General features: G+C 43.0%; 1 long non-coding RNA gene across 1 annotated transcript; it reads right to left on the bottom strand.

Moving 5' to 3' along the window:
• Positions 1-1,956: 1,956 nt before the first annotated feature.
• Positions 1,957-11,701, bottom strand: LOC137383683 (uncharacterized). The gene is made up of 3 exons (XR_010977435.1): positions 11,647-11,701; positions 7,753-7,905; positions 1,957-2,243 (listed from the first exon to the last, which is right to left on the bottom strand). It is a non-coding gene; the product is annotated as an uncharacterized lncRNA (long non-coding RNA).
• Between the last annotated feature and the right edge of the window lie 322 nt (positions 11,702-12,023).

The following is a 12,023-nucleotide window of genomic DNA, read 5'->3' as shown; positions in this document are numbered from 1 at the left end:
CTCTCTCTTTCTTTCTCCAGGCAACACTAAGTTTCAAACCCTGGCCGTGGGTCGCAAAACATCCAAGTCTATCATTGTTGCAAACAGAGACTCCGGGAAGAAAACCATCTACATCACTGTCTCCAAGAAAATCCTGAATCAGGTGGTCACCTCTACCAACCAGAAATTCAGCCAGAAGACAACTGAATTACTAGACTCCATAGCCTGTCTATAATTCTATTTGTTCTGGACTTCTAATCCAACCAAACTATTCTTCTTCACTCTGTAACCCATTTGTGTGTGTATGTGAAAGTTGGAGTATAGCTTATTATTCTTACTTAGATTTGGTTTTGGTTTTAAGTACAATAAACTAACCTCTTTCTTGTTTAACCTCAAGAAAACCTGTCCGATTGGTTCTTTTATGACCATAGCACCTAAAAGACTTAAACACTCACTGAATTGATAAGCACATCCACTGTTTCAAATAAATAAACCCTGTTGCGGTCAAACAAGGAGAGATAAGAGAGGAGTCTTTCGACCCCTCCACACCTGATCATGACAAGTAATAAAACACTGACTATCTGTTAATGCACTTGGGTGCTCCTCAATTTACAGACTGGAGTTTCGCTCTATGTCAGCTCCTATTTTATTGCAAACAAATTTTATTGTCAAAGCTTTCCAACCTTTCATTTGCTATAAAAAAATGTCAGCTGTGACTCAATCAGTTGTACTCTCACCTCTGAGTCAGAAGGTTGTGGGTTCAAGTCCCACTCCAGGACATGAGCACAAAATCGAGGTTGACACTCCAGTGCAGTAGTGAGGGAGAGCTACCCTGTTGGAGTTGCCATCTTTCAGATGAAATGATAAACTGAGTCACTATCTGCCCTCTCAGGTGTACATAAAAAATCCCATGGCAATATTTCAAAGAAGAACAGGGGAGTTAACTCTGGTGTCCTGGCCAATATTTATCCCTCAATCAATATCACAAAAACAAATTATCTGGTCACTATCACATTACTGTTTGTGGGAGCTTTCTGTGTGCGAATTGGCTGCTGCACTTCCTACAGTACAGCAGAGACTACACTTTAAAGGTACTTCATTGGCTGTAAAATGCTTTGGAATATCCTGTGGTCATGAAAGTTGCTATATAAATGCAAGTCTTGCTTTCATTTTAAAAAGTGGGAGTGCTAGCAGCTACCTGTACAGAGCAGAAACATGTCTTTTTCGAGCATTATCATCCATCACCTTGATAAAGGGACAAGAATTAAGAAAAAACTAATAGAAAGATTTTATCACATGAAAATCTACAGTAAGATTATGCACATCTACTCAACGTTACCAGAATTTATTTACATATGGTACCTCGCATACACCTCCCTACTGAGCACGTGGACAGATTACAAATCAGCAACACTATGGTACTTGCTCAATTTATATCTGAATATATTAAATGCTAATGAATATTAATGGACCACTTCAGCGCAGACAGCATATACAAACAGAAAATAAAACATGTTAACTTCGAGGCCTAATGCACAAAATAATCACTGATGTGAAACTTAGAAACCTATTGCAGCACTCACATGCTTACTGCAATGCAATGCCTTTACTGCACTCTAGTATTTGGTATGGGGTCTACTTCCCAATTTGGATTCACTTCAAACTGGACTATTTTTGACTTCCTTTCCATTCATGCTACCCACCCACCCCAACCTCCACCTCCTCTGCATCTCACTCCATATCTGTCAGACAAGCACAAAGTAAACAGGAGCAAAATACTGCAAATGCTGGAAATCTGAAATAAAAACAGAAAATTCTGGAGATATTCAGCACTCTGGCAGCATCTGTGGAGAGAGAAACAGAGTTAACATTTCAGGTCGATAACCTTTCAACAGAACAGCAAAGTAAACAACAGTTTGAAGAAGGTTACCACAATTTCAGTTTATTCATGTTCTTCGCTGATGGCATAATTATGGAGGATCATTATACAATGAATTGATAATAGAATCATTAGCTTTGAATCAATGTTACTTGTTTATATGCACGTAATCTGAATGTTTGGACATTATTGTCAACTTATTTGCAGTTTTCTGGCATAAAGAGGTCATCGACCTAGAACGTTAACCCTGTTTCTCTCTCCACAGCTCCCAGACCTGCTGCGTATTTCCAGCATTTTCTGCTCTTATTTCAGATTTCCAGCATCCAAAGTATATTGCTTTATTAAGGGGGTTATGTATGTTTTCTTTTATTCGTGATGGTGAAGTCTGTGAATGATAAAAGAAAAATAGAACCAGTGACATTCTTTTAATGAAGCCATCTTCCTTTGCATGGCTCGACCAAGTTTCTGAATTAGCTGCTAAATTTTACCAATATGATGAGTGACTGATAACGTGCAAAGTTTTTGCTTTTAGTGAAGCCTTTTGCAATGGAAGATCCAAAGAACCTTTGCCTCATTACCTGATCCAGCTTCCCATTTAAGGTACAACATACTGAGTTTCTGCCCATGGTATTGAATGGACCCATTTAAAAATGTCATCCTTTTCCTCTTCAGACATGTCGGCCAGGGCAGCACTCTAGAAATAGCTGCAGTACATTGGTCATGTTATATAGAAATATACCCAGAGGTGCTGCTATATTTTAAAGAGCACTTCTTTTAAAAGGTATATTTATCCCACTGAGGAGAGCAAGGAAGTAGATGGTTACAATAATAGCTTTGAGGTCTGCACCATGTGTTACTGTTCTACTTACTCACTAAAATTAGCAAAGAAAGGAATATCCTCTCCCTTGAATCTTCAAAGATGCCACGCAGCAGCAGTTTGAAGTGTACCATTTACAACAAAAAACTGGAAACAAAAACATTGGGGAAGCCGTATTTTTAAAAGTTCATTTTGCCCCAACTTCATTGTATTTCTGAAATAAAACCAAAAAGTGCTGGAAATACTCAGCAGGTCTGGCAGCATCTGTGGAGAGAGAAGGAAAGTTAACATTTCAGGACAGTGACCTTTCATCAGAACTGGCAAAGGTTAGAAATGTAATATGTTTTAAGCAAATAAAGTGGGGGTGGGACAGAAGATAACAAATTGGAAAGTGTTGATAGGACAGAGGGTCACAGAGAATAACTGACAAGGAGGTCATGGGGCAAAGTGCTAGTGCAGAGAGAGTGTTAAATGACAGAATAATGGAAGCCCTAGCCAAAAGCAAAACATGTGAAAAAAAGTGTGATGAAACAAACTAAAATAAAATGAAATAAAAAAAAAATACAAAGTAACATTTTTTTAAAAAGGTAAAACTAAACAAAAAAGGGGAACCAGTCATGCTCTGAAATTATTGAACTCAATGTTCAGTCCAGTAGGCCGCAGCATGCCTAATCGGTAAATGAGATGCTGTTCCTCATTCTTGCGTTGATGTTGACTGGAACACTGCAGCAATCCCAGAACAGAGAAGTGGACATACCGTATGTTGAAATGGCAAGCAACAGGAAACTCGGGGGTCATGTTTTCGGACTGAGCGGAGGTGTTCCGCAAAGCGATCACACAATCTGTGTTTGGTCTCCCCAGTGTAGAGGAGACTGCATTGCGAGCAGTTAATACAGTATACTAAATTGACAGAAGTACAAGTAAGTCACTGCTTCACCTGAAAGGAGTGTTTGGGACCTTGGATAGTGAGGAGAGAGGAGGCAAAGGGGCAGGTATTACACCTCCTGCGATTGCATGGGAAGGTGCTGTGGAAGAGGATGAGGTGTTGGGGGTAATGGAGGAGTGGACCAGGGGGTCTACTAATATTCATTATAAGCCCACCGACTCCCACAGCTACCTCGACTATACTTCTTCACACCCTGCCTCCTGTAAGGACTCCATTCCATTCTCCCAATTTCTCCATCTCTGATGCATCTGCTCTGCTGATGCAACCTTCCACGACAGTGCTTCTGATGTGTTTCCCTTTTTCCTCAACCGAGGATTCCCCCCACCCCCCCTCCACTGTGGTTGACAGGGCCTTCAACCGTATCCAGCCCATTTCCCACACCTCTACCCTTACCCCTTCTCCTCCCTCCCAGAACGGCAACAGCTTCCCCTTGTCCTTACCTTCCACTCCCCGCACCCCACAGCCTCCACATCCAAAGGATCATCCCCTGTCATTTCCGCCACGACCAGCATGATGCCACTACCAAACGCATCTTCCCCTCCCGTTAGCATTCTGCAGGGATCGTTCCCTTCGTGATACCCTGGTCCACTCCTCCCTGCAATCTGCTGCCAGGAGACTGCTTTCATGCAGCTGCAGTGTCCCCCCCACCGGCTGCAGGGACCGGCAGGCCAACTGGAAAATGCCAATCAGCCTCCGACAACATGCCTTAATAGGCCCTTAAGCTCAATTGACTACCCGCCACTTGCAGGCAGGTAGCCCTGCCACTCGCCACTCCCACCCCCTGCCTCCCAATCCTGCCTTTGGGAAAATGGCCTGGGGGCTAGGAATATGCCACAGGCTGACACTGCCTGCCTGCCCGCCTCCATTCCTGCCTCCAGCAGGGGCTAAAATCCAGCCCCAGAAGATTGTTTGGTTTCCTGCCAAATAGTGGCTATGTGAAACATTGTCATTGAAAACAGTTAAAGCTTGCATAACGCCTTCAAAAGGAAGGTGGATAAACACAGAGATATGGGAGCAAATTTTTCTCAGGATTTACACCAGTTCATGAGTGTAACTCCAGCAGGCAGGGATGAAAATCAGGAGGAAAGGTATCTTACTGGTTCTCAACCATCTGAGATTTACCACCAGCAGTGATGGTAACAGTCTAATACACACCGTCCCAGATATAGGCAGACACATTGGAATGAGATACAAAGACTGGTAATATAAATAAAAATAAATAAATATATTATTTTCTGCCATTTGCACCATAACAACGCTAATGTTAGGAATGCTGTACATTTCTCTGTTTCGTGTTGCTATGGTGTGGAGAAATAGCCTTGGAATTACAATTTGTGATAATAAAGATGAGCACATAATGCATTCATATGACATTTCTCCATCTGCTAACTTATTGGAGGAGTTAACCTATTTAAAATAAAATGAGTAACACACGAGTTAGAATAGCATGCAGAGAAATGCCACACAAGCACAGCAGCTATTTGTGTTGCAATATCAGTCATTGCGACACTCGTATATGTAATGCATCTCAATTTGTTTTAAGTGCCACCACCTTTGATAGAGATGATTTGCAGTGAAGTGTCTAATCAGACAAAATTTAAGAAAATTACCAATTACAGTGACAAGTAGTAACTGATTAGTTTTGGTAAGTCACGAAGTAATTCCAATATAAAAGCAGTGGCTACTAAGATTCAGTAAAATTAATGGTGAAAGGAAAGCAATCGCCTCGTGTGCAGAAATGTTTTATTGAAAAATTCCCACAACATTTTTCTTCACATGCATTACTTACTCTGAACTTTGCTCAAATTTGTAGAACTTGTGATTGTAAGTTAAATATTGCAATAGTTTAAGGAATATAAATTAATAATTTTCCATGGACAAAGCTACACTAAACCCAGGCACCATGAAATACAGCCAGGAATGACTGAATGCAAAATATCCCTACAGTCTGACAGGGTACTGGTTATTTATAAATAGCCCAGTGATATCACTCCTAAGCATCTATCAAAGCTTCAACGAACTTGGGCAACTCTCCAGTTACAAACTCGATGTAACTGAAAAAGAGGGGGATGTCCCTCAAACTAGACATTCTCACACAAATATAGGACTCCTACTCCTTTGCATGGTTAAGGATTGCTTCAAGTACTTTGTCATACAGATTACACTGAAACACATCACTATGTACAAAAGGAATTCCTCACCCACCCCACCAGTCAGCATAGACACCAACCTAACCAGATCAAATAATCTGACTTTATCATTCCTGGATATGGTCAACACAATAACAATGAATCTTCTCACTGCCTCATTATCTAGTTCAAACAATGTATGTCAAGGTGCCAAAAACAGCAAGAACAGCTTGTATTTATATAGTGCCTTTAATGTCATAAAACTTCCATAATATGCTTTGCAGGAAACATATCAAAATTTAACACCAAGCCACATAAGGAGATATTAGCACAAATGACCAAAAGCTCAGTCAAAGAAGTAGATTTTAAAGAGTGTCATGAAAGAAAAAAGGGAGGAAGAGGGAATTCTAAGGACATTCTCTGTCCCTTGTAGGGTCCCAGTTCTCACTTAATATCAGCCTGATTTAGATAGCAATTCACTCAGACCTGTGCAAAGACTGCTCTAATATCAGCTGGCAAGAGGTGAGGTGAACCAGATGCCACCTTTCCCCTTGCCGCACCACCCAACCTGATTGCAGAAGAACCTGCCATTTAGAGAAACCATTGAGAATTGCTAGTCCAACAATGCCACAACCTGGCTAATTGCATCACCAAGTTCCATTGGGTAGACAAACACCTCCAGCTTTCCAAATATGTATTCTATTACTGGGTGGCCCACATACATGTAATTGTGGTCTGGACCCTCGCTCCTCCCAACCCATGGCTGCAACTGGAATCAGGACCTCCCTCCACTGTACAGCCTGGCATTCATACACTTCCACAAAAAAAAAAGCTGAAAGACCCACCATACAGCCTATTAGAGAGGTAGAGTCCCTCACAAGGAGCAGGTTAGCACAACTCTCATCATTAAATACAATACATCCTTCCTTTGTGGTGGAGTGCATTCACACCATAAAAAACATGGCTGAAATACATGTGGAACATCTGTCCATCACAAGTGATATTTAACTATCATTTAGATTGGGGAAATATCAGGGAGTCATTTTTTGAGAGCCAATCAGCACAAAGTGCTCGTTCACTGCAGCAATTGGCCATGAAGAGCACTGATCCCAATCAACATGCCTGTCAGTATACAGAGTCCCCACTCCCCATGTCACTCACAGAATTTAAGGCCAAATAAACTGCCTCAGCCCTTGACTCAGTGATCCCAGTATAAACACAGTCATACCAAGAAATCTGGACATGTCAATGCATCCCACTCGCAAATATCATGCAGCCAGAATGTGCAGTGACTTCATAAAACAGGTATGAATGTACAGCTAAATATACAATAACCTGGTGAAAGATATATTCAAATGTACACTTATCTTCACAAAATGTCAGTAGACTTCCATAAGAACCCAATTTAAAAATGGGCACCATAAACATTAACTTGATTCTCAACAGCGTCTCTAAAAGGCAGCTTCTTCTTGGGTAATGCATCAGGGTTAGAGGAGGGGAAAGGTAGTATCATGTCTATTTCACCTCTCGCCAGCTGATAGCAAAGCTATCAATGCACAGGTTTAAGTGAACTGCAATCTAAATCAGGCTGATATTGAATGAGAACTAAACCCCTGCAAGGGACAATGTCAAGTATTCAATTCAAGCAATTTCTATTAAATGGGTACCATTTGTCCCTAATAGGGATCTATAATCCCATGTCAGCCATCTGCTTGTTCCCCCCCTCTATAGGACAATGGTACACCGATCATCAATATATTTGAAGAAAGAAAGTCAAGGGAGGAAATGTAATTCAAGGTCTGCTCTCACGCTGAGCAAAACTGCAAATGCAGTTGACTGACTCATGGGACACGACTGAACAACGAAGAGAATGAACTTTGCTTGAGGTCAAACGTTTGACTTTGCATCTAGCAATAATCAAGAAGATGCTAATTTGTTATATCTGAATAAACAATGTCTAGCTGCAAAGATAACCTTGTAATATCCTACAATCATCACATACCTGGTGCACCCACACTTGGTCATGTCATAGTGGCTGTTAACCTGCATTGACTGGTGAGTCCTTGCTGCAGCTCAGGGAGTTCAGAACACAGCAGGCTAGCAGGTACGAATGAACCATTGAGGCTTGGGGAGGAATAGCATCTGTGTTGCGAGCCTGTAAAATTCAGCTATTAATGGCGGTTAATGATGATATTCCTTGGCTTTATAAATAGAGACATAGGAGTGAAGTTTAATCCCAAAAAACAGACAGGCTGGGGGGGAGGAGTTAAAGTGTTACAAGTCTGAATCCCAACCGAATGCCCCGCTCCAACACACCCACCTGGTTTAAATGGAGAAGGTGGGGGGTGGGGGGAACGGACAGCCAACCCACTCCAAGGAGGCGGGGTGGCATTTTAAACATTACAATGAGACTATGTTTCTCATATTTAGTCACCATTTGATATTTAACCCTGCCTGGTTTCCCGGGCTTCAGGAAGCCCGCTAACTAAACCCAGGCACCTCCTGCTGGATCCAGTGTGCCGCCTGGCCAATTCCCTGTGATCAGACATCCCACTACTCACCTTTCTGATCTCCCCCCACCCCCACCACGCTTCCAATCCCCTCCCCTCAGGCCTCCAATCTCCCCCACCTGGGCTTCAATCGCAACTTCCCATCCATCACCACCCCCCGCCACCAACCTCCCTCCACTGAGGCTTCCAACCTCCTCTACAAATCACTCCCAGGCCTCGGACTCTTGGAGAAGACCCCCACTCCCCCATCGCAGTTCAGCACCTCCATCCACCCCCACCAACCTCCCCTCCCCGGGATCAATTCCATAGCACATAGGTAATACTGACTTCTGGGTTCCCCATGCTCCACCATATCTCCTGTCCCTGGCAGGTCAGGTAAGTTAAAATTTCCCCCATTGAGTCATAGAAAGATACAGCACTGAAACAGGCCCTTCGGCCCACCGAGTCTGTGCTGACCATCAACCACCCATTTATACTAATGCTACATTAATCGCATATTCCCTACCACATCCCTATCTTCCCTCAAGTCTCCTACCACCTACCATAGACTACAAAAGCAAGGAAGATACGCTAAAATTTTATATGGCTGACTAGAAGCAACTGTTTATGTCATTTCTCCAGGGTATGCACCATTCTCCCCGCCTTGAAAAACTCACCCTTGAACGTTGCAAACCACCGTCCCATTTTCAAAGTCCCTTTCCTTTCCAAAGTCTTTGAATATGTTGGCACCTTCCAATCTGTGCCCATCTTTCTCACAAATCCATGTCTGAACCCGTCCAATCAGGTTTCCGCCCCGTCACAGCACCAAAACAGCTCTTATTAAAATCACAATTAGCATCCTATTTGACTGTGGCTATGATCAACTATCCCTCCTCATCCTTCTTGGTATCAAACTCCGTCAATGCCTCTCATCCATTGTCCAGCTGCATGGGATTGCCTGCGCCTGCTTCCATTCCTATCTATCCCGTCATAGCCCAGGAATCACCTGCAATGGCTTCTCTGTCCCCCAAGGATCTATCCTTGGCCCCCTCCTATTTCTCATCTACATGCTGCTCCTCAATGATATCATCAAAATGTCAGGTTCCACTTGTACGCTGACAACACCCAGCTCTATCTCACCACCGCCTCTCTCGATCCTTCCACTGTCTTTGATTTGTCCATTGTTTGTCTGATATCCAGTATTGCATGAACAGAAGTTTCTTCCAATTAAATATTGGGCAGACCAAAGCCATCATCTCTCATCCCCACTACAAACTCCATTCCCTAGCCACTGACTCCACCCCTCTCCCAGGCCATTGGCTGAACCAGACCATTTGCAAGCTTGGCATTCTATTTGAATCTGAACTGAGCTTCTGACCCCATATCCTCTCCATTACAAAGACTGCTTGATTGCACCTCTTTAACATCACCAATCTCCACACTGCCTCAGCTCATCTGCTGCTGAAATCCTCATCCATACACTTGTTACCTCTGGACTCAACTATTCCAATACTCTCCCGGCTAGTCTCGCAACTGGCACCCACAGTAAAGTTGCGTTCATCCAAAACTGTGCTGCCCATGCTGTAACTCGCACTAAGTCCCATTCATCCATCAGCCTTGTGCTCGCTGACCGATATTGGCTCCAAGTCCACCAACCCTTTGATTTTAAAGTTCTCACCCTTGTTTTCAAATTTGTCCATGGCCTTGCCCCTCCTTGGGCTGGATTTTAAGCGCCTGCCACTGGCAACAGCGGCGGGTGAGGAATATGGCGGCCTGCGCACGCAGGCTGCATGCTGCCATGCTGCCATGAGGCGGCACATTTAAATACCTCGGTCGGCCTGTCCCTCCCCCAAATCATTAGAAGGGGCAGACTCTCTGACACTGGCAATGGCGTCAGCTGCCTGTGCGCCAGCGCTGGTGCCATTTTTAAAGGGCAGCCAGGCCTGCTGGCTAATTTAAATTTTAAAGGGAACCACTGTCCCCCCCCACCCACTGTTCAAATCAAAACTCTATCACCCCTTTCCCACACCCCAATAATAATAAAATTAAGTATCTGTCCTTTCCCCCACAAAACACACCTTTCAAATATGACCTCGCCCCCCCCCCACCAAGCTGAACAAAGTTCACAGGTCACCCCTTCCCACCATCCCTATACTAATGACAAAAGCTTGACCCTGTTCACCCCACCCCGCACTAAAAATCTCATGCTACCCCCCTTCCCCACTACTGCGGCGCTGGCTTTCCCCAGACAGGAAAGTGAAGGCTACTCTAAAGATGACGGCCCGGCCATTAGATTGCAGGTAAGTGTATCTAAATGTATGCATTTAATTAATTAACATATGTTAATCAAGGTCCCATTGACCAGCGGAGGAGGGGTTGCCATGGAGCCTTGCTGCTGCCGAGAAGATCGGGCTCGGTCCTCCTGGCGTCGGGCTCCACGGAGGGCCGCTGCCGGAACAATCTTCCGACCCCCCTGCCCACCCCCTCCCTCCACCAATCACAGAGCCCTGTAAAATCCCAGCCGTTATTTCTGTCACTTACTCAAGCCCAACAGCCCTCCGAGATGTCTGCTTTTCTCCAATTCTGGCCTCTTGCATATCACTGATTTTAATCACTCCACCATTGGCAGCCGTGGCTTCAACTGTCTAGGCACTAAGCTGCCAAATGTTGTTTGGTATCGCTCATGTGAAGTGCCTTGGGATGTTTTACTATGCTAAAGATGCTATATATTGTAAATGCAAGTTGTTGCTGTCATTTCCAGTTGATCAGGAGAACCCTGTTGAAATTCAGGGCTAGTGTGAGGCATAATGTGCGACAAATGTGCAGACAAAAAGCTTCTATAATAAAGTAATAGCCTATAAAGTGAGAATAAAACTGTCCTTGTATACACTGCTAGAGCTTCACACTGTCATGTTATTTGAACCCTCAGAAGTCATTGTCATAATGAGATGCTTGCAAGAATTCAGAATGGCCTCTAAGGGTCAAACATAAAGGATTGTTAAGGTTGTCAGGAACAGTCAGGCATTTTATTTTTACCTTTGAAGCTAACAGTGCATTTCAACTTAGTTACACTGCGAACACACTGAACTGAGCTCTACCTTTAAGTGCATCCTATCTCGACATTGTTCTATAAAATGAATAATGTTTTATGTCTTTGCCTTAAACAGTGCTAATAAAAACAGAAAATGCTGGAAGTACTCAGCAGGTCTGGAAACATCTGTGGAGAGAGAAAATGCTAATTTGGTAAATACACAAGTGAGTACACAGTGGCTCATTTAAAAAAAATGAAATATCCTTCTAACATGTCTGAAAAATATACACTTAAATAATAATACTTATACAATAATAATGTGCAGTCATATAGAACCTTATATTGAAACAAATGAATCACCACAACAATTAATTACCTTTTGATCTGCAGTTAACATTTGTTATTTAGGCATAATGATTGTAACCTATACTGACCACAACGAAAAGAAAGACTTGCATTTATTATAGTGCCTTTCATGACCTCAGAATGCCCCAAAGTGTTTTACAGCCAATGGAGTACTTTTGAAGTGTGGTCACTGTGTACAAATAAAGAGAGGAAGACAAAAGGATGACAGCCATAAAAGCCTCCCCATATTAGTTATTTTTACAGGTCATTCAGATCCTCATGGTACAGTATTGAGATCCAACTGTTCTGGAGTGACTTCTAAATATAGCTTTTGTCTGTTAAGTACTGATGTTTTAAATTTTGCTAAAGTTCTTTGTTAGTTGCAACATGAACAAATGATTTATCTCT

This window comes from Heterodontus francisci, chromosome 24 (genome assembly GCF_036365525.1).
Source record: "Heterodontus francisci isolate sHetFra1 chromosome 24, sHetFra1.hap1, whole genome shotgun sequence".
Taxonomy (NCBI): domain Eukaryota; kingdom Metazoa; phylum Chordata; class Chondrichthyes; order Heterodontiformes; family Heterodontidae; genus Heterodontus; species Heterodontus francisci.
Note: the sequence above shows the minus strand (reverse complement) of the source record. Positions and strands in the feature narration are given on the sequence as shown.